The following is a 23,165-nucleotide window of genomic DNA, read 5'->3' as shown; positions in this document are numbered from 1 at the left end:
GGTGCTTTTTTTCATGCCTCTGGTACAAATGAGGCTGTCAAGTACCTTGCAAGAAAAGAAAAGAACACGAAGAAGGGGGAAAGCTCCTCGACCACAGGGGTGTGGCAGTGGAATATTTGAGAATGGTAGAGAGGGACATGTTAGTGATATTTGTGCTCCATGAAAGTTGTGAATTACAAGTAGTGTTATGTGTATTTACATCAACCCAAATGCTCAACTGGTACTTATTTTGTCGATCAGAAAAGGTTGAAAGGCAAATTCAACCTTGACAGAATTTGAAATCAGAATGTAAAGATGGATAAAATGTCACTAAGTGTCTTGCTTGGCATACCTACAATTCTGCCAGCTCACCACCTCTTTTTCTGTCTCCTACACACTCACACATATATGCACATCATCATCATCATCGTTTAACGTCCGCTTTCCATGCTAGCATGGGTTGGACAATTTGACTGAGGACTAGTGGACCAGGTGGCTACACCAGGTTCCAATCTGATTTGGCAGAGTTTCTACAGCTGGATGCCCTTCCTAACGCCAACCACTCTGAGAGTGTAGTGGGTGCTTTTACGTGCTACCGGCATGAAGGCCAGTCAGGCGGTACTGGCAACGGCTATGCTCGAAATGGTGTATTTTACATGCCACCTGCACAGGAGCCAATATATATATGTGCAAGTATTGCATCATCATTATCGTTTAACATCCGCCTTCCATGCTGGCATGGTTCAGTCTCACTCTGTGCCACTTTCGGCATGTCTTCCATAGCTCAAGGTCAACTGAAGCCTTATGAGTGAATTTAAATTCGATGGAAACTGAAAGAATCCTGTTTGTGTGTGTGTGTCTGTATGCACTACTTTGTCTTAACGGTGCATGCTGAGTGTCTGGCTTTAATTCTAGAAATGTTATCTTGCTAGGTGAGTGTTGGTGCCAGGAAGAGAGCATCTGGTCATAGAAAAATCCTCCTCATCAAATTTCATTTGATCCTTGCATTTATGGCTAAGTGGATGTTAAAGCAAAAATAAATGTGTTTACACACTCACACATGCATGCACACACACACATATATACACAAACATACTTGCACATAGTAAGATTGAGGAATGTGGACAGATTGTGTGGCATCAGGATATTTAGGGATAATTGGTCAAGATAATGTAAATTATTTAATCAATCAATGATATCTACAATAATTGGATTTAAGTAAAAAAGCAGAAAATAAAGACTGCAAGCATTGTAAATATTAATTTTAAAGACAAAAACAAATAGAATGGCACTAGTAATTTTTTTTTTTTTTCTTAACTGAACGATTCACTCCTTGAAATTACTTAACAGTTCACTCATCAAAACAGGCCACAGACAAAGGAATGTTCGCTTAAATTACAATAATCTAAAACAAAATAAAAACAGAAAATAATGGTTACCTCTTACTAAAATATACATATTTCATTTGGTCTCAAATTGCAGATCAGTCAAGAATGATGGATATTGTAAACATTGTTTTTAGAAACACAAGATTTTATCTTGCTTTTAATTACTTGGTGTACAGACTGGACAAAGCACAACTTAATACTTTATGCTTCAAAATAGCTCACAATTTTATATTACTTGTTCAATGTTCATGTGCTCTTATGTGATTTTCTCTGTGTGTGTGTTGATGTGTCTATACAATTTGAGAACTTAAGTGTGGTAGTATGTATATGTTTCACTCTTCTTAATTTTGCATATGAATTCAATGTCATGGCATGTGGTGATGCATATGTGGAATTATTATTATAAGAGGGGTTATCATTACAGTATATGATGCACGATAAGGTAGTTTAGATGCTTGAGTAATGTAATGAAGTCTGAAACTCTTTCTGGAGAGAATTATTGAAATTTGGATTCATCATTTAATTTCTTGGTGGACCATATTTTCACCAGTATTTGTTTATTTTTTTATCCATGTTAGTACATATTTGAAAAATCGGCTTTACTTTTACAAGTTCATTCAACTAGTCAGTGACTTTAAGTGATTTTGATTTATTTACAACATCATATTGAGGCTATGGAGTCACAAAGCAATTATTAGCTTATTTAAGGCCAAGATATTAATTTTGGATTTGGATTTTTGATTTAAGCTCTAGATACACTGTCACCTATAAAAAATGTTTGTAAGAATAAACTTAATAGCCATGTACAATGTAATTTTTTTTTTTTTTTTTCATATAATATAATGTCATCTTTCATTCACTTAACCTGTCTGTTGTGAACTCTTCTCTATGGCCAGACATGACTACACCAGATTGGAGCCTGGTGTAGTCATCTGGTTCACCAGTCCTCAGTCAAATCGTCCAACCCATGCTAGCATGGAAAGCAGACGTTAAACGATGATGATGATGATGATGATGAATGACATTCGTTTACACCAATCATAGAGTTTCACACACAACAGGTTTTTTTTCAGTTTCCATCTACCAAATTCACTTACAAGGCTTTGGTAGGCTTGGAGCTACAGTAGAAGACACTTGTGGGATTGAACCTGAAACCACGTAGTTGGGAAGCAAACTTCTTAACTTATACAACCACACTTGAAATTTCTTACGGAAAGATTCTGGATAATATTGCTTGTAGTAATATATTCTTTTCATATTCAAAAGAAGCAGTTTGAATAACAAAAATGTTAACTACATTGCTAATGATAATAGAATTTTTTTCTATCTCCAAGTAGTAAATTCTTAACATTATTCTATTACTGGCTCCACCTACTCAAAAATATTTCATATTTTAAATTACAGTTCTTGGTAATTCTAGGATTACAAAAATTTAGCATTTTTCAGGCTTTGTAGTAGAGATGTCTGAGAAGTTTATTGAAGTGAAAAATCTTTCTCGCGTTCTACCGGAAGCTTTTATTTTTTACATGTTTCAGTCAATGGACTGTGGCCATGCTGGTGCACCATTTAAATGGTTTAGTTGAACAAATTGACCTCATTACATTTTTTTTTTAAGTCTTGTATTTATTCCATCAATCTCATTTGCCTAACCATTAACTTACAGGGATTTAAACAAACAACTCTGGTTGTCAAGCAATTGGTGGTTAAACACAAAAGCATATATACAACTGGCATCCACAGTTTATGAACCAAATTCACTCACAAGGCATTGGTCAACCTGAGGTTATAATAGAAGACACTTGCCCAAGGATCTGCATTATGGGACTGAACTCAAAACCACTTAGTTGGACAATGAGCTTTTTAATCACACAGCTATGCCTGGGAATATTAACATAATGTCAAGATTATATGATGAATGGTGTTCAGTTGTAAACGTGGAAATACATTTTCAGGCACTTCTGTAACATGATGAAAAACATTTTAGTATATAAGATGTGAGACAAGTTATTAACATCGTAAGTGTTCATTCTCTTGTGGGTCAAAGAATAAATCTAAATATTGTAAATATGGATGGATGTAGATGTATGTATGGCTGTGTGGTTAAGTTCACTTTTGAACCACTTACTGCTGAGTTTGATTTCATTGCTTGGTACTTAAGACCACTTCTGTCATAGCTTTGGATTGGTTAATACTTTGCAAGTGAGATTCATTAAATGAAAGCAGTGTAGAGATGGTGTATGTGTGTTATATCAACATGAGAAAGGGCACTTTCAAACAGAAATACCCTGCAGGATTTCACGACCAACCGTGTTATCTTCATTTGTGCCAATGTGCACTTCACTTTTCTCTCATGAGACAGAGGAATGATGAAATAAAGTACTAGAGTCAATACGATTTACTAAAACCCTTAGAAAGTTGTGTCCCTGCATTTCTGCTACCCAATGACTGTAGCCTGTTGAAGAAAAATTGGTGACTCACTTTAAAAACGAAGTTAAAAGTTGGAAAAATTATCATTTGAGACTACATACATTTTAGTGTTCAACCCTTTAGCACTCAGATAACTGTCAAATGTGATACTTATTTATATACATGGTTTTGAATTAATCATGCATTATCTCAGAGCTTTGAGATTTCAATGATATAATTGCATATTTTTAGAATGACATTGCAGGGTAGATGTGAGAGGCCAGATCCGGCTGGTTTGAACATAAAATGGGTAGAATATTTGACCCAGATTTGGTCAGTTTAGATGCTAAAGGATTAAATTTAATTAGAATTTCATAAGTGATCTCCAAAGTCTTGATTATCATCGTTGTTATTTTAACATCCACTATGTTCATATGGGTTAGATGAAATTTGTTGAGTTAGATTTTCTAAGGCCAAATGCCCTTCCTGTATATTAGTAATTCAACACATAGTCTACTCAGTAGAAATAGGACCGTTTGAGTCATTTTAACAGCTTATTTTATTGCTTATAACATCTTTGTTTCAATGCTAATATTATTTGGATAGGTTTGCTGAAAAGTGTATTCTAATCTTTTCAATCTTGGGGCATATATAAACTTTTGAGAAGATTGTATTTATCTCATCACGTTTATATTTACATTTTTCATGCTGGCATGAGTTGGATGAGGCTTATTGAGACAGTACTCCACTGCCATACTGCTTATCCTGTTGCCAATCTTTACTTGTTTCTCAAAACTCGTGTTTTCACGATACTGCTGCTAACACTTTGAAACTGCTGAGCTTCAGCAGGTACTGGTTATGGGCCATTTTTGCTTAAATGGTGTCGATGCAAAGACATGTGGAAATAAACATTGACAGGCATTTGCCCATGCATGATCCCCCCTCTCTCTCACTCACACACACACACACACACATACTTGGATGTGTACAGTTTCTGTCCAGTTTTACTCACAAGGCAATAATAGAAGATATTTGCTCAAACTGAGGATGGGATCTGAAATGATGTGCTTATGTAGTAAACTTTATAGCATAGAAGTCATGTAGATGTGTGCATGCATGCACACATGCACATAGAAATGATATCTAATGGAGGAAAATATAAAGCCAAGTCAGTGACCCACTTTTGTTTCCAAATTGCAGTGATTCTCTTTACTTAGGCTTCTAAAGCTCTTGGGAAATATCTTAAAGTAATGGTTACTGTTATTTCTTTGTCATGAAAGCATGCTTAAAACACAAAATGACATCATTACTTCTCTCTCTCTCTCTCTCTCTCTCTCTCTCTCTCTCCCTCTCCCTCTCCCCACAGTTCAAATTATCATTGTCTTTACACATGCTGTATCTATCAATTTCTGGTACTCTCAGGGGTGACTCTGTAAGCAACAAAAACTGCATTAATTCAGTGTTTCCATTTCATAGTCCAGTAATATTTTCCTTCTCAGCAGCTGCTGGTTCTCTACAGAGGAAAAAAAAAAAAAACAACTGTACGATGTTACCCATGTATATGGAATAGTGCACTTATCACATTTACTTGCTTATTTGACTGCATTCAGGAAAAGTTATCATGAGAATACATTGAATTGCATTGCTAATAACTGGAAATTCTCAGGAAATTGAAATGTCTAACAGGGTTTTCTAAAGTTTGTGTATGGGTGCTAAGCACCAAATTAAAAAAAACAAAAGTAAATTTAAAACATAGAAAGGAAAATTTCTCATCATCATGGCTGTGGGGGTAAGAAGCTTATTGCAATCATGTGATATCCGGTTTAGTCCCTTGGTGCAAACACCTTGGACAAGTGTCTTCTAAAATAGCCATATATGCTTCATTTTGCATGGTTTCTGTGGTTGGGTGCACTTTCTAATGCCAGCCTCAGATAATAGTGGATATATTTTACCATAACACTTGCATTTTCACATTACAAATTATAGTGAATGCATTTTATCGTGGTACCAGCACTAGAGGTTCTTGCTCCTGAAAAGACTATGGTATCTTTTCCAGCCTATGTTGTCCCACTTCATGCAAGATAACCTGACCAAAAGGGTGAACTGAAGAGAGAGAGAGAGAAATCAAGGCAAGAGGTGATAGAGAAGGTTGTAATGGAAGAGACTAATAGACCAATAGACAAGTTGATTGTTGGGTAGGAGATTGAATAGAAGAATGCATGATAGCGAAGTAATGTTTGAGAGGAAGAGAGAGAGAATAATGGATGTCAGTGATGAGTGGTAAGACTGGGTACTAAGAAAGGTGGTTGTAAAGAAAGAGTGATGGTAGGAGAAATTGAGTCTCAGACTTGTGTTAATAGAGATGTGGAGTGATAAAAAGTGATGGTAGAGGGAACTGAATATATGCAAATCCGATACCTTACCAGGTACTCAGTTGGCATAACATAGTGATAGGAGAGAAGGTGAAGAAGAAAATGTTGCTTCAACAAAATGGGTGACTGGTCCAAATCATAATCATCATCATTTAACGTCCGTGTTCTCTGCTTGCATGGGTGGAAAGATATTGTTCAACACAATGTCCTCCATTTTTATATGCTTGTATTGGTTGAGTGAATTTTCTCTAGCGCAGCCTGTTGCTATTCATTGCAGTCCTTTGTTATATCCCTTTTTTCATGGTTCAGTTTCTTGAGATGTTTTCCAAGGTCCTTTTCTAAAGTCTCATCTACACTGGGTGATCGATACTTAAATCACACAATGTCAAGTCAAGGAGTCACAAACACTCTCATACACATATGCATACATATATATGTGTGTATGTATGTATGTGTATATATGTGTGTGTGTGACATTGACAAGTCAAAAAGATGATGAAACATCAATGTCTGTCATTGCAAAAAAAGAAAAAGGGATTTGATGTGAGTTGTCTCACTTAGTTATGACTTGCTTTCAGGTGTTTTTACACCAAGGGCATTGAGAATATAATACACCTAAAAATTGCAGCTGCCCGACAAACTAACAATACACACACCTCATGTATGTGTTCAACTTTATATATATATTGTTAAACATCCACATTCTATACTGGCATGGGTTGGAAGCTCATCATATATGATGGGCTTCTTTCAGTTTCCATCTACAGTCGGGCACTCTTTCTGTTGCTAACCTTCGCTTGTTTCCAAGTAATGGTGCAATTTTCCCTGAGTGCATCTTGGGCATGTTTTCACAACAAATAAAAACAGACACTGTCTATATGAAGATGACATTGTTTATGCACCATATATGATGTGCTTCTTTTAGTTTCCATCTACCAAGTCTACTCACAAAGCTTTGGTCAGGCCAGGGCTATGGTAGAACACACTTGTCCAAAGTTCCACAAAGTGGGACTGAACTTGGAACCTTGTGGCTGGGAAGCAAATTTGCTGACCATACAGCCACAAGCAGTGCTTATTTGTATAGTATATGTATGTGTGTGTATAGATCATCATCATTTTAATGTGCATCTTTTCTTTGGCAGCTTGGGTCAGTCAAGACTTATTGAAGTAAGTTTCTTACAGCCAGGTACTCTTTCTGTTGCTAACCATCACTTGTTTCCAGGTAATGGTGCAATTTTCCCTGGGTGCAACTTGGGCATGTTTTCACAACAAATGTAAACAGACACTGTCTATATGAAGGTGACATTGTTTACACTGCACACAGATAGTCAGACACATTACCACAGCAGAATTAATCAATGACACCATTTACACTGTGTGAACAATGAGAAGGCACAAACACACATATATCCCCACACATGTGGGTATGTTAATATAGGTTGAAAGGAATGGTTAAGAAGATAGATCTCTGCAGTACTCCATTTTGGAAGTGTTTTTTTCCATGTAGACAACTTTTGGCAGCCTGACAAGAAGTTAAACTAACTATTGTTTCGTTATTTCTAAGGTGTGGTCGAGTAATTTTTGTATGAGTGAATAGTAAGGAATGGAATCCAAAGTTTGCTGATGTCACTGCTGATTAGAATGGTATGTGTAGGAGAGGGTTTTTTTTTTTTAACCTTTGCCAAAACAATATATTTTCTATGTTAGGTTTGTGAGTTGGTAGTTGAGTGTAATGACCTGGACCTATGTTGTGATTTGCAGAGGGAGATGTATGGGATAATGATGTCAAAGGTTAACCAGTTGGAGTTTTTGAGGGTGTGTATAGAAATGTGCTGGGCCTGCATGATGTTATATCACATAGAATACTATTTATTAATTTCTGCTGATTCTTTGAAATTCACCACTAAGGTGTTTTCTCCAATTAAGAAAAATATTTCATTGAGAATTTCTTTGCATGCAGTGTTCAGGACATTACTCTCATGTCACTGATCCTGTCAACATCAGTTAGCATCTATTTTCTATTTTGGCATGAATTGGATGCTTTAACAGGTGGTGGTGAGCCAGAGGACTGCACCAAAATCCATTGCCTGGATGCTTTTTCTAATACCAACTACTTTACAAACTGTACTAGGTGCTTTTTATGTGGCACCAGCATTAGTGCAGTTACTGAGTAATTTGCAAGACAAAGGCGCCTTCAGCTGAGTATGGAGTAGTGTAGAGGTGGTTTTATGCCAGGTGGTAGAGAGACAGGAACATGTGTCTTGCTGTAGGGAGATATATAGTTTCTTCAGTTGGATTGTATTAGGAAGGTGGGCTGTAACAGACTAAAGTATGATTATATATATATATATTTTTTTTTTATATTTACATATACATACACACACAATCGTGGCCAAAAGATTTGAATATTTTTTTTTTTTTAAATTAGAATTATTATGCCCAAGTACAATTCAATTCAAATATATACAACGTAGAGATATACTTACCTGTTAACTGATTCAATGGTTCAATATCTAGAAGAAGAAAAAAATATCAGGCCTATGTTTCAAACTTTTGGCTAAATAATAATATATTGCAAATTAAATATAACATTGAGCATTTAATATAAAAATTCTAATTTTCAGACCTATGTTCCAAACTTTTAGCCACCACTGTGTGTAATATATAAATAATATGTGAGTATATGCATATATACGTACATGTATGTACATACCTACATCTACATGTATATATATATATGCATATCTGGATACAGGACGTTGCAAAAAACGTGGACAAAATGATAAACAGAGCACGGAAAACAACAGGGGCTACATAGAGAACATTTACTTCATCAGCTGCCAATACCACATTGGTGGATATTTCTTTATTTGTGAATTAAGGCTATCATTGGTTTCATGTTAAGAAAAGTAGCAAGATAGTCTAACGTCTTAACAATTTTTCAAGCTGATCGCATGATGGAAAGGTGTTCCATTTTGGAAAACATATCTGTGTTTGTGTGGGTGGATGTATGTATATATGTGTACATGTGTGTGTGTGTGTATATATGTTTTTGTATTTTCATGTCCAGGAGCGAGATCGTTGCCAGTGCCCCTGGACTGGCTTGTGCGGGTGGCACATAAAAGACACCATTTCGAGCGTGGCCGTTTTCGTGCGGGTGACACGTAAAAGCACCCACTACACTCTCTGAGTGGTTGGCGTTAGGAAGGGCATCCAGCTGTAGAAACTCTGCCAAATTAGACTGGAGCCTGGTGTTGCCATCCGGTTTCACCAGTCCTCAGTCAAATCGTCCAACCCATGCTAGCATGGAAAGCGGACGTTAAACGATGATGATGATGATATATATATATATTTTCATATGAAGCTGCAGAATACAAACATTGACACACACTTATATATATGTGTGTGTGTGATAGTTTTTGTCTTTCAGTTCTATTCACAAGGCATTGGTCAGTCTGAGGCTTCAAAGAAAAGACACTTGCCCAAAGTGCCATGCAGTGAAATTGAACTCTAAACTATATGCATGTGATCATGTAATTATAGAGCACATTCGACATCCACTCAGCCACACGCACACACACACACATACACACACGGTGCTTGTGGTATATATGTATCTATGATTGTGCGTCAATGCATTTATTGTGCATAATGCTAAAATGAAGACTTGAAAATAAAATCAAATTGCATAAATATTTATTGGAATGTCTGCGTAATGTATTCTAGATTTTCTGCTGTCAGACAGTCCATTAACATTTATCACAAGATGATGTCTTGTGAGCAGAAGTGCCAAGATAGTTGTATATGATTTTCACTGCTTATATATATACATTATGGTGTAGAAGCAAGTGGTATCCAGAAACAGTTAAGATATCAAGGACACATGTATTCAATGTATGTATGTAATGTGTTCCATTTAGGGATATTCCATTGGCAGGGATCCGTGGGTAAGATGATTTTAGTGTGGATGACAAGATAACAGTCTTTCAATGATTGTGCTTTGACATTTCACACTGCTCTCCTAATTGACCTTAAACAGTCTGGTTCTGTTAATATATTTAGCTTAGTATATCACTACGTCAGGCATGTGATGTTTACTGACTCTTTCTTCTCTGCTTGTATAATCAATTCCATTAGTCATCAATCGCTGAATGAAGGCTGAGCACTAAGACTTGCATCTCTCTTTCTCCAACCCTCTCTTTCTCACTTGTGTGTATGTGTAACACACACACACACACCACTGTATCTGTGTCATCAATCCTTTCTACTGAAAACGCAAGGCCTCAAATTTGGAGGAGGGGGATTAAGTCGATTACATCAACTCCAGTGCGTAACTGGTACTCATTTAATCGACCCTGAAAGGATAAAAGGTAAAGTTAACCCCAGCAGAATTTGAACTCAGAACATAGCAGCAAACGGAATACTACTAAGCATTTCGCCCGGCATGCTAACGATTCTGCCAGCTCAACGCTTTATTTGTCTCATCAATAATGACATCAGATTTGTTTATCTTAAGTAACTCTTTTGAAAATGATGGTAAAATAATGTAGAAATATTTTTGATTTGCTGATGGTTATTGAAAACACTGGAATAACAGTAATTTGATGTCTGTATAAAGTAAAAGCAAGATTGATGGTATCATTTGGTGTTAAGTTAAATCTTGGGAGGACTAAATACTTCCTTGTTTCTAACTCACAGTTAGTATTTGCCCATCATTATCATCTTTAATGTCTGCTTTCCATGCTGGCGTGGGTTGGACGGTTTGACTGAGGGCTGGTAAGCCAGAAGGCTGCACCAGGCTCCAATCCGATCTGGCAAAGTTTCTACAGCAGGATGCCCTTCCCAACGCCAACCACTTCGAGAGTGTGGTGGGTATTTTTACGTGCTACCTGCACGGGAGCCAGTCAGGTGGCACTGGCAACGACCACGCTTGAATGGTGCTTTTTACGTGTCACCTGTTTCTAAGCAAAATAATATTTGCCCCTAACCCTTCAAACATAAGCAACACAATGGTCAGGCATGTTTTTAAGGAAGTTTGCAAATGAAAAGTACTTTGTATGACAGTAACATTTGTTTACAATTAGCATGTGATGTGAAGACAAGGAGAAGTGGTTACACATGCATGCACACAAACACATGTACATATATAAAAATACAATGAGCTTCATTTCAGTTTCCATCTACCAAATCCACTCAAAAGGCTTTGGTCAGGGACTATAGAAGATATTTACCCAAAGTGTTGCACAGTGGGAAGGAACATGTAACAAACTTCTTAGGCACTTAGCCATCATGTGTGTGGTCTGTGTGTGTGTGTGTACGTGTTTGTTTGTATATTCCTGTTTTGTCATTCTGTTATAAGTTAGATTGAAACTTATTTCGGACAGCATTTTTTGACCAGATGCCCTTCTTGTTGCCAGCCCATACCACTTTTTCAAGTAAGGGATTTTTTTAAATCTTATTTTATTGGTCTTTGAAAATCTTGAGAAACAGCACATTCTGTCAACAAGGAATGTAAACATCAAATCACCATTTCATTCAGGCCGTGACAAGCAAGGTTGTAGAATATCAACATAGACAACAAACTCACACGTGTGCACAATCATGTACACATAACAAGCTTCCTTACAGTCTCAACTACAAATTCCAATCACATAACATTGGTTGGCCCTAGGCTATTGTAGAAGACACCAGTGAGATAGAGCTTGAAACTAGGTGGTTGTAAAGGGAACTATGTCCACACAATGTAATTTCTATGATTAAGTAAATTCTGTGTTTATGTGTTGTATATAGATATTTAAAATTAGTTAAGATTCTTTGTGTGACAATAAATATATAAATACACCATAGTAATTATTGTATTGTCATTAACAAGTGGTATAGTTTTGTTGGCAAAAGTATTGTTTTCCAGTCTTCTGAAACTCATTTGTATATTCACTAACAGGTGTGCATGCAAATACACAAGTTGTTATTCGTTACAGGTGAGTTACTCTCCAGTGGTCACTGCCGGATATGACAAGGAACAAGCTTTCATAATTAATGCTTTGGAAGCCTCACCTCCAACTACTGGCTAATGACTAGGCTACTTATACAGGTGAAAGTAGTGGTTATTAGTAAACCATGAGTAATGGTGGTTTCTTCCACTGGCCTCTTAAGATCTTACGAAGGTCATGAGACACTACCTTTTCCTCTTTGACTAAGTCATAAAGAAAAGAAAAGAAATAGGTCCAGGTTCAGTCCCACTGCATGGCAACTTGATCAACCATCTTCTATAAGTTTGGGCCAACCCTAACCTTTGTAAGTGGATTTGGTAGATAGAAACTGTATGGAAGCCCATTTTATATATGTGTCTGCATGTCAGTATCACAGTTGTGCAAATGGACTTTATTTTCAATCTTTGCTTGGAAATAGGTGGGGGTTGGTGGCAGGTAGGGCAGCCCATGTAGAAAATGTACCTCAACAGATTTTGTCTGACCCATGCAACCATGGGAAAATGGATGTTAAAACAATGATGGTGATGTTATCTCCTATTTGTAGTTAGTGTTCATTATTCTTGCACTTTGGGTACTTTGGGGGGATACTTTTCTATAATTTTTACTTTTTTATTCTTCACATTGTGAGGAAAACTGTATACCTGAGTGTCAGAATTGTTGAAGTACTTCTGTTTCAGTGAGAGGGATGCAGTGTATCTACAAAGATATGCTCCAATAATGTGTTTGTGTTTTTGAAAGTGAAGGGAGGTGTTTAAAGGTAGTTAACTTGAGAAGCCAATACAGTATTTGCACATTGAAAGTGAAGTGGTGTTGTGCTTGCTTCAATGTCCCTATGTGTTGCTAAATATTATCAGTGTTTTAAAGAGTCAGCAAATAGTTGGACATATAGCTGCAGGGACTGTAGGGTGAACTGAGCCGAATTGTGTGCTTGGTGTAGCTACAAACTTGACTCTTGTTTTTACATTATAGAGAGAATTGACAGTTGTGGCAGCTGTGTGTGTGTGTGTGTGTGTGTGTGTGTGTGAATGTGAAGTCCGTTAATTATGGATAATTTAACTCTTTACAATTTAAACTAGCCAAGTCTGGTCCAAATATTCTGTTTTATGTTCAGACCAACCTGATCCAGCCTCTCACACCTATCCTACAGTGTCATTCTAAAAATAAACACATGATCAAAATCTCAAAGTTACATGGTAATGCATGATTAATTCAAAACAATGTGAATAAATAAACTTTACATTTGATAGAGTAATCTGAATGCTAAAGGGTTAACTATATTGCCCCGGCTCTGTCTCAGATTAAAGTCCATATTTTTTATTATTCGATTCTGAATTATAGGGTTTGTGTGATGGTTGGTGTACAACAGTCGTTTTAAGTACAGATACTCATCACTCATAGATATATTTGTGAGCAAAGAATGATATTAATGTATTGTATGCAGGTCCTCAAAGAGAATTGTATTTCTATCATCTGATCATGTTAGTATGTATGATATATATGAATTTGTCTTCTGCAGTGCTTTATTGTTATTGTTGCTATGTCAAATCAGGCAAGTCAGTTCTGCTATGATACACACATAGCTGGCTAAACATCTAGCTACAATCCCGTAACTCCAGCATTTCAGATAAACCATACTACTGTCTTCTCTGTGTGACCACATTCCTACACAACAGTAGTATAATGCATGGTTGCATTGTGGTATTCTGGACATGTTTGTCTTCATTATGTAGATGGTTTATGAGTTTTGTCAGTGCGGCTTGGCTTTGTTTGTTTGTTTTTGTGCTGTTTTGTATTTATGATTTGTTGTGGAGAGATTGATGGCAGCCAAGGAAAGTAGGATCCAGATATGACTGACATAATAATCCATGATGGAACTGATGTATTGTTTTTACATTGCTATCGATTCTTTTGTTTTGAGCAAATCTAAAGCTTATGCTTATTCATAATTTTGCTTTTGTTGTGAATATTTTAGGAATGTTGTTGATGTTTCCAATATAATTTTTGTCTTCAGCAGGTGAGTGTGAAGGTTGGTTGTATCTGCTAACTTTTAGTGTTACTGGATAAAAAAAGTGGTTTTCGTTGTTCTTGTTTAGCTCCAAGACAACTTTGATTGACCAGACACAAACAAAAGCATTTAAAAAAAAAATGTTTTTCTTTCAAAACATAAAAATAAAAGCCTAAATAATGACCATTGTTTACTGCTGGCTAAAGTAGAATATTTGTTTGGCATTTATTTACATGATCTTATTTTGTTTCCATAAATATACGATAAAAGTTGTTCAAAATATTTGTTAGTGTTGAGATTCTTTGAATTTTAAGTATGTTTATGTTGTAAAAAAAATTTACATTTAATTTTTCTTTTTCTGTTTCTCTGGGGGGTAAAGTACTCAATTATGCTCAATAATTGGTTTGTCTCTGGAGGTAAAATGCTCAATAAAACATGTTTGTAGTGTTTTATGTTTGTTTCTTGTCTGGTTCACCATGGCTTAGTTTACAGAAATATTTAAAGGCAATATTTGGTATCGATGTGTAAATGTATTGTTTGCTTTTGTGGTAGAATATGCTGAAGCTACTATTGTAGTGGTTAGTTGTCAGAATTCTTAGAACATTGAACAAAATACTTTGTGGTATTTGCTCTAATTCTTTATGTTCTGAGTTCAAATCCCACTGAGGTCAACTTTACCTTTCAATCCTCTGGGGTTAGTAAATTAAAATATCAGTTAAGTATTCTGGTCAATATAATGAACTGCCCTTGAAAATTGTTGACCTTGTGCCTTAATTAGAACCCATCCTTTCAAAAAACACATTGCTTTGCAATATTTGGTTACATTCTTTTACTTTCCAAGTTAACATTCTGTTGAAATTTAACTTTGCCTTTTATTCCACTAAGGTCAATAAAGTAACAACCGGTGAACTATTTGGGTGAAATCAGTTATTTTATTGAAACAATTGGACTAAGTTTAGTGATATGGAGTATTGATGTTGTCACCGAGTTGGTATTGGCTTCTGTGCAGAATTAGTATCATTCTTCTTTTCTTTTCTTCTTAGTTTGAATTAGGAGTAGGTATGGTCATGTGGTTAAAAAGCTTGCTTCCCAATCATGAGGTCTTGAATTCAGTCACACTATGCAGCACCTTGGGCAAGTGTGTGTGTGTGTGTGTGTGTGTGTACCCTTGTTTTGACATTACATGATGGTTGTAAATAAGTATCACTGTCATACAAGTAATGTGGTTCATTTGTGAAAATATGTCTGGCCATGGAGAAATATTACCTTGCTTGGAAACGGGTGAGGATTAATGACAGGAAGGGCATCTGACTGCTTCAACAAATTCTTTCTGACCCATGTAAGGATGGGAAAGTGGATATTAAATGATGATTTGAAGGTTACAGTTATAAATCATATAAAAAACATGTATCACACATCAAGTCAAAGATACTTGTATTCCAATTAAAATTAGAATTTTAAAACCAGTTCTCATTAACAATTATGAAATGGTATCAAAAGGTTCCCAGACTAGTTATGTTTAATTAAAAAAAAAAAAAAACTTATTTAACTTAAGTTTTAACATCTTTGAAATATTCATCTTATACAGCAATACACTGGTCTCAGTGTTTCTGCCACTTTTGGAATCTGGCCTGAATGTGGTTTTCTGCAAGCCTGAATGTGGTTTTCTGCAAGCAAGTTGAGGACCTTCTGTGATTTGCTCAGGATCTCGACAACAGTGTTGAAACAGCAACCTTTGAGCTGCATTATCTTGGGGGAAGAGGTGGGATTCTTCGCACTCCACAGATCCAGTTGCTTTTAATGAATTCTCGATGCACAATATCAAAAAACGATGAACATGTTCTTGACTGAACTGCGGATCTGTCATGCCATCTTCAGTCATGGAGATGAAGGCCTCTTTCATCATGACGACTGCTGCTTCATCCCAAGGTCATACCTGTAGGCCCAACTCTCATCACTGGTGATGATCCTCAATATGAAGGATGGGTCATCAGTGGTCAGCAAGTAGGGAACAAACTTGACAGAGATATGCCACATGTTCAGTTCAGACATTAGGATTGCCTGCATGCCCCCATACAACAGACCAACAACATCAGCAATGTCATTGATTGTCCTCCAACAATCCTCATGCACAAGCTGATGAATTTTCTTCACATTTCCAAGGGTGATGCTCATGGCAGGTTTTCCAGGGACATTCTTATGCTTTTGAAACGCCCATGTCACTCAAGACATTGTGCTTGTCCCATTACCTCGTCGCCGTAAGCTTGCTGAAGCATGCTCAATGTCTCTGTAGCAGACTTCCCAAGTTTAATGCAAAATTTCACATTGGCTCTCTGTTCCAACTTCCTGTCCATGACAAAATCACAGAGTACAGCTTACGCATGATCACAAAAGCACAAATTTTTCAACTTGTGAAGCTTACACAGAGATGTCACTCGGACCTGCCACATGGAGGTCACTGCTAACTCTCACTGCACACGCGACCATGTGTTGCCATCTGTTGGCGGACTACAGCACTAGTCCGGGAACTTTTTGATACCGCTTCATATAATATCTAATATTATAAATGTATTTAAATACATTTGCTTAATCACCTAATTTGCAGCTCATAGCCTTAATTACCTAATTTGCAGCTCATTAAGTCATAGCCTTAATTTCTCTCAAGGACATTGATTACAAATCTAAATCTAACATATTTTATACTATCACAAATATTGTCATATGTCCATTTAGTACATGAAAGCCTCATTAAATATTGCTTAATATTGGTTTTAGAACATCCTCCTCCTGTTTTGGGATCTAATTAAACAAACGTACTTCATTATATGATTGCAACTTCAACTTACAATTTAAAAATAAATAGTGAATCACTGTGATTAATTACTTAGATGCTATCCACATGAAAAATATGTGTTAAACATATTTAATGTAGCAACTACACACACATATTAATTAATGAATTAATTAGTTAATTAGAAACATTCATATGATAAACACAATATTCTGCTCAATGACTAGTATTATTTCAATAATTTCAGAGTGTATGGGAGAAAATTCTTGACATAGTTCTGTCTTATTAGGCTTCTTCAATAAAGCATACACTTCATTGTACTTAGTGAGGACAGTGATGAGAGAATCATGAAGTAACTTCTTTTACTTTTTATTGATTTTAGTCATTGGACTTCAGATATGCTGCAGTCCAACCTTTAAGTGTTTAGCTGATCATATTAATTGCAGTACTTATAGTCAGGTGTTTAATTTATTAGTTTCTATTTGTTGAACTGCTGTTACTGCACACATGACATAACATGAACTGCAGTTTTTACACCAATATATATTTAACAAACATCACATTTATTTTTCATTTGTTTTTTTTTTGTTGTTGTTGGCATGGATGAGTCATCGGTCCAAGTCAGTTCTTATTCTAAGTTACTGTTCGCTTAAATTAAGAGACCACATCTCTTTTGTGCATTTGATTTTTGGCATGGTTTCTATTGCTGGATGTCCTTCCTGTCACCAACTACTTCACAGTGTACTGGGTGCATTTTGTCATGGGACCAGCACGAAAGAAATTGGTAATGATTAAAGAGGGTTGATTTTTATCTGTATTGTCTCTAACTTCCCATTCCTTTTTTCTCCTGCTCAACATGGTAGGAAAACGGCCAGAGCAAAAGAGCAACAGAAGAGCACCAGTGTAATAAAAATGTGAATGTGACTGTCAACTAGAATGATGCTTGCTGGTAAGGAGGCTGGATAGGAGCAATATGGCCAAAGGAGTGATAGAAGGGAGCATGATTAAAGAGAATGAGAGTGAGAGAATGATAAAAGAGAGAGAGGAAAACAAGAGGTCTAGAGTGATGGTTACAAGAAAGCAATTGATGAGACAGAACAGTAGATAGCTACATGGTTGTTGCTGCTAAGGAGGTTGTATAAAGCCAACATGAACTGCATAATTTCACAAAATATCACTATAATCAAGCACTACATTCTAGACCTGTATCATCATCTAATATATATATATACATATATATATATATATATATGTGTGTGTGTGTGAACTTTAGGTTAGTTAAAATATGTTTGTGACACATTTCGGCTTCTAAAGGCAAATTCACTGCAGTTACCATGGAGAAAAAATTCTCCATGGTAACTGCAGTTAAGTTACGGGGTATGTAAGCACACCAACATTGGTTGTCAAGTGATGGTGGGGTGATAAACACAAACACACACACACATAAATATACATATATATATATATATATACACACACGACAGGCTTCTTTCAGTTTCCGCCTATCAAATCCACTCACAAGGCTTTGGTCGGCCGGAGGCTATAGTAGAAGACACTAGCCCAAGGTGCCACGCAGTGGGACTGAACCCAGAACCGTGTGGTTGGTAAGCAATCTACTTACCACACAGCCACTCCTGCGCCTATATATATATATATATATATATATATATATAAAAGCAATGTTAATTCTTTCTATATATATCTGTATGTATATATATATATATATATATATATATATAAAATCTTTTGGAACTTACTGGTGGGAAAATGTTTACTTAATATTTTCTTAGCAACCACAAGTTTAATAAAATTTTTGATAAATTCAATCTAAAATTTAGTTACAACCAGTGGCAGACTGGCCAGGTTGCCAGCTTGCCTGATGGCAAGTGGACCCCTGCACCATTAGAATCCATATATGGAGGCCCATGTTAGTATCTAAGGGGCCCATCCCCTGAAGTTTTTAACAGCACAGCTATGCCTATTGTTTAATATTGTACAAGAGTTGCAGCAAAAAATTAATATATATTTTAGAATATAATTGATCCAGCATTGCCTCCTGTACTTCTCAAAATAATAAAAATAATATTAGTCATTGAGATAATGTTGTCTTTTCCTCACCACAAGTTTTTTTTATTATATTGCTGCTCACTACATTAAATATGTTAGCATTAAAATATAAATAAAGAAGCCCAATTGTGACAATATTTTGTGTAATTTCAACCTCAACCAGTTTTGTATATCAATGATGAGTGACTTTCTTGTCTGGTATAACGGCATTTGATGAGACTGTCATCATGTAACATTTCAATTTAAATCATTGCCGAAGCAAGGGTGCAGTCAGGCAGGTATCAAAAGAGTTAAAGAAACATGGCCAACCCACAAATGACTTGAGCACATGCAGTAGAATCTTGGTTTATGAGCAGTTTTTCAAACATAAAATGTCTTGGGTGACAAACGGTGTCTTGAGTAACGAACATGCAAGCTGACAACAACAGTTGGCAGAAAACTAGGAATATGAAAGGGAGAGCATCAGTTGCTGTCTAGCTTTTGCTGTGCCTTCTCTCTTTTACTCTTACTTGTTTCACTCATTTGACTGCGGCCATGCTGGAGCACCGCCTTTAGTCAAGCAAATCGACCTCGGGATTTATTCTTTGTAAGCCTAGTACTTATTCTATCGGTCTGTTTTGCTGAACCGCTAAGTGACGGGGACATAAACACACCAGCATCGGTTGTCAAGCAATGCTAGGGGGACAAACATACACACGCATATATATATATATATATATATATATATATATATATATATATATATATATATATATATACACACACACACATATATACAACGGGCTTCTTTCAGTTTCTGTCTACCAAATCCACTCACAAGGCTTTGGTTGGCCCAAGGCTATAGTAGAAGACACTTGCCCAAGATGCCATGCAGTGGGACTGAACCCGGAACCATCTGGTTGGTAAGCAAGCTACTTACCACACAGCCACTTCATGTGAGGAAAATAAAAGTGTAGCTTCTGTATGAAAAAAATATGTCAAAAGTGATTTTTAATCAAATGAAATTATATCTGCAATGAGATTCCATAATCCTTGTTCTGCTTTATATGGCAAATGTTTATATTTTTCGTGTGTTATTTACAAGTTTCAATTTGCTTTCTTTGAATAATAGTCATATGATGTTTTTTGTTGTTGTTGTTGTTGTATATCTTAGGTTGTTAAAATAAGTTGACTTCTACATTATGTTCAGCACAGATGGTTTTGGGTATTTGTCTTGGCGGTCTTGAGGAAGAAATATATTTGTTTTGTAACAATTTTGGTATTTCTGTGCTTCGTGCAGTGGATTTTGGTTGATAGTTTTGTAGGTCACATTGGGATAGTTTACAAAGTATGGTTATGCATTGCTAACACTCATTTTAAGCTCAATTAGTTCCTGATTCTTCAAGTTCTTCTTTAATGTTAAGTTAAAGTGGTATTTTGGTCTGTGCTAGGTTTACTGGAGATCGTTTTGAATATGTTTCTGTGCTGGAAATTACATACTTCTTCGAGCAAAATAGAATTATTGTTACCAGTTCAGTTTTGGAAACTTGTGTATCTAGAAGGGTATTATACACATGCTTCATATAAGTATTGTTCTTTTTCTTGCTTCTTACTCAGATAAAGGGTTCACCTGAAATGTCAGTCTACTTCTTTTCCATTTCTTCTTTTTGGCATCCATTTCATTGTGCACAGCATTTTTTTTTTTGTGTGTCTGTGTGTACATTTTATCCATTATAAAAAAATTTTTGTCTACATGTTGTAATTTTCCATGTTGTTCATCTACCTATCTCTCATTCCCTTCATTCCATTTGTGCAATTTCACCTATTTAGGCAACAAATTGACTTCACACTTAACCAGCTTAATATTAGCTGTTCTATTTGGTTCTTACCATTGCAACAATACCACCTTGGACATGAATGCTTCTTTATTTAAAATATAGTTTCATTTAAGAGAGATTTCCAAATAATCTATTTCTAAGAGGCCATTAGTTGTTTGTGACTGACAGATCCTGCATTCCTGCTATAGTCCATTCTTAGTTGTTACTTTATCCATGCCATCTTTATTCTGAGACTTATTAGAACATTAGAGATTTAACTCTTTCAATACCATTTACCCATAGATCGTCTCTGGCTTTTATGTAAAAGCTCTTTGAAGTTTATATATGGGTGGTGCACAAAGCAGTGTTGTAAAATAAACTATTCAGATGAGTTCAAATATGTTTAGGACATATTTAACATGTGAGCAGATATCTTCACTGCAGTTTGCTATGGAAAAAATTCTTGCTTTTGGTAAAATGTGTTAAAAACTCTTTGAACTGACAGTGTTTTTAACAACACTTGCCAAAAGCAAGAATTTTTCTCTGCAACAAATTGCAGTGAAAATGCCTCTTTACAGGTCAGTTATTTCCCAAACATATTTGAGCTTATCTAAAGCTCTTTGTAGTTATATAATTAAGACCTCTTAGTAAGTTATATTCCAAACATAACTCTTAACATTGTGTATGACACAAATCAACATGGCACCCACATCTGTGTGCCAGTCCTATCCCACCTAAAACTGCATGGATACATACCACTTTTGTTCATATTTGTTATAAAGGATGTTAGGTTGGCACTCTCTAATCTGAAGGAGAAAATTAAAACCCATCCTTTATTATTAATTTACATTGTGTAATGTGTTGTCTTGACCTATGTGTTGCTGAAGTTTTGTGATTATTTTTTTCTAGAAAATTTTCTTTGGAGGATGACTATTAATCATAGAATAGGTCTTTCAGGATGATAACCAGAGCAATATGTCTGTTTCTTCTGTGTACACTTCAGTGTCTAACTTCAGTTTAGTCAATTTTTCATCAAGTGACTTGAACGAAATATTTATTGAAGAATGGTTGGAAACTGAATCTTTTGCGAGTATTGTTAGATCAAAAATACCTTTCGTGCTCAGTGTGAAACCTGTTGAGTATATTTGTTCAACCTTTGCCCTTGGGTTTTGATTTGTTCGATCAGACAACAAACTAATTTAACCTTTTAGCATTTAAACCAGCCATATCCGGTCCAGTTATTCTATTTGTGTTTATGTTCAAACTTGCTAGATCTGGTCTCACACCTGTCCAACAATGTCATTCTAAAAATAAACAATCAGTCATCAAAATCTTGAAACTACAAGGTAGCACATTATTAATTCAAAACAATACGAATAAATAATCGTTACATTTGACAAAATAATCTGAATGCTAAAGGGTTAAATGCAGAGCAAAACAAGTCACCTTTATTCCTGTGTTGATAAAATTCCTGCATACTTGGGTTTGTTGTTTCTGATTGGATTAACAGTTTACCTGTAAACTTCATAATAAGCTGCAAAATTATTAGGTGGTAGGGATTGTGATGTATGTCCATTTCTATCACTGTGTATAATTTATTACCAACATCTAGTTAATAACCATATATGCACAATATAAGTTCTATCACAAATTACTTTCCTGCAATACTGCCAATTTTCACAATAATCTACCTAGAATTAAACACACTTTATAAGCATTTGAATTAACAAATCCATGTTTAAGCATTTTCCATTCAATCATTATAAGACTTAGAAAAATTTCCAAAACATCAATAGAAAAGTTATTTTCCTCCAAATTCTAGATTATTTTCAAAATTTGTTAATGCATATGCAATAAGTTTCATTAGAAGTATAGTCATGAAAGGTTAAATGTGTAGATTTTTTTTTTTTTTTTTTTTTTTTTGCCAATGCAGCTAGTAACGTTGACTGGACAGTAGTTGACAGGTGATGTGTGATCACCTTTTTTGAACAGGGGAACAACACTGGCAATTTTCCAGTGCTCTGGAGTGGCGCAGTTGTTAAGGCAAAATTGAAAGAATGAAAGCTGGTGCAAAAGAGAGAACCCACCACGTTTGAGAAGCAAATAAGTAACGCCATCAAGACCAGGAGAAGCATAGTTGCGCTTATTCTTGAGGTGGCCTCGCAGCATTGCGGGTGTGAATTTCGCAGATGTTAGGGAATTTGATGTCAGAGTTGATGAAGAAGGTGCATTTGAATTTTCCACAGTAAAAATGCCAGCATAGCTTTCAGCAATAAGCTCAGCACATTCCTTGGGATCATTAGCGATTTGATATGTATGGGGATTGTAAAGAGGGTCAGCTGGAGAGTGAGGTCTCTGCTTCAAATGTACA

The 23,165-nt window shown here is 35.8% G+C and overlaps 1 protein-coding gene across 8 annotated transcripts in view; it reads left to right on the top strand.

Moving 5' to 3' along the window:
* LOC106879711 (uncharacterized) overlaps positions 1-23,165 on the top strand; it is a 101,968-nt gene that overhangs the window by 6,844 nt on the left and 71,959 nt on the right. The gene's annotated exons all lie outside the window — the stretch shown is intronic.

The sequence above is a fragment of the Octopus bimaculoides genome, chromosome 11, assembly GCF_046866305.1.
Source record: "Octopus bimaculoides isolate indiv1 chromosome 11, ASM4686630v1, whole genome shotgun sequence".
Taxonomy (NCBI): domain Eukaryota; kingdom Metazoa; phylum Mollusca; class Cephalopoda; order Octopoda; family Octopodidae; genus Octopus; species Octopus bimaculoides.
The sequence above is the reverse complement of the archived record's forward strand: the minus strand, read 5'-3'. Positions and strand labels throughout refer to the sequence as shown.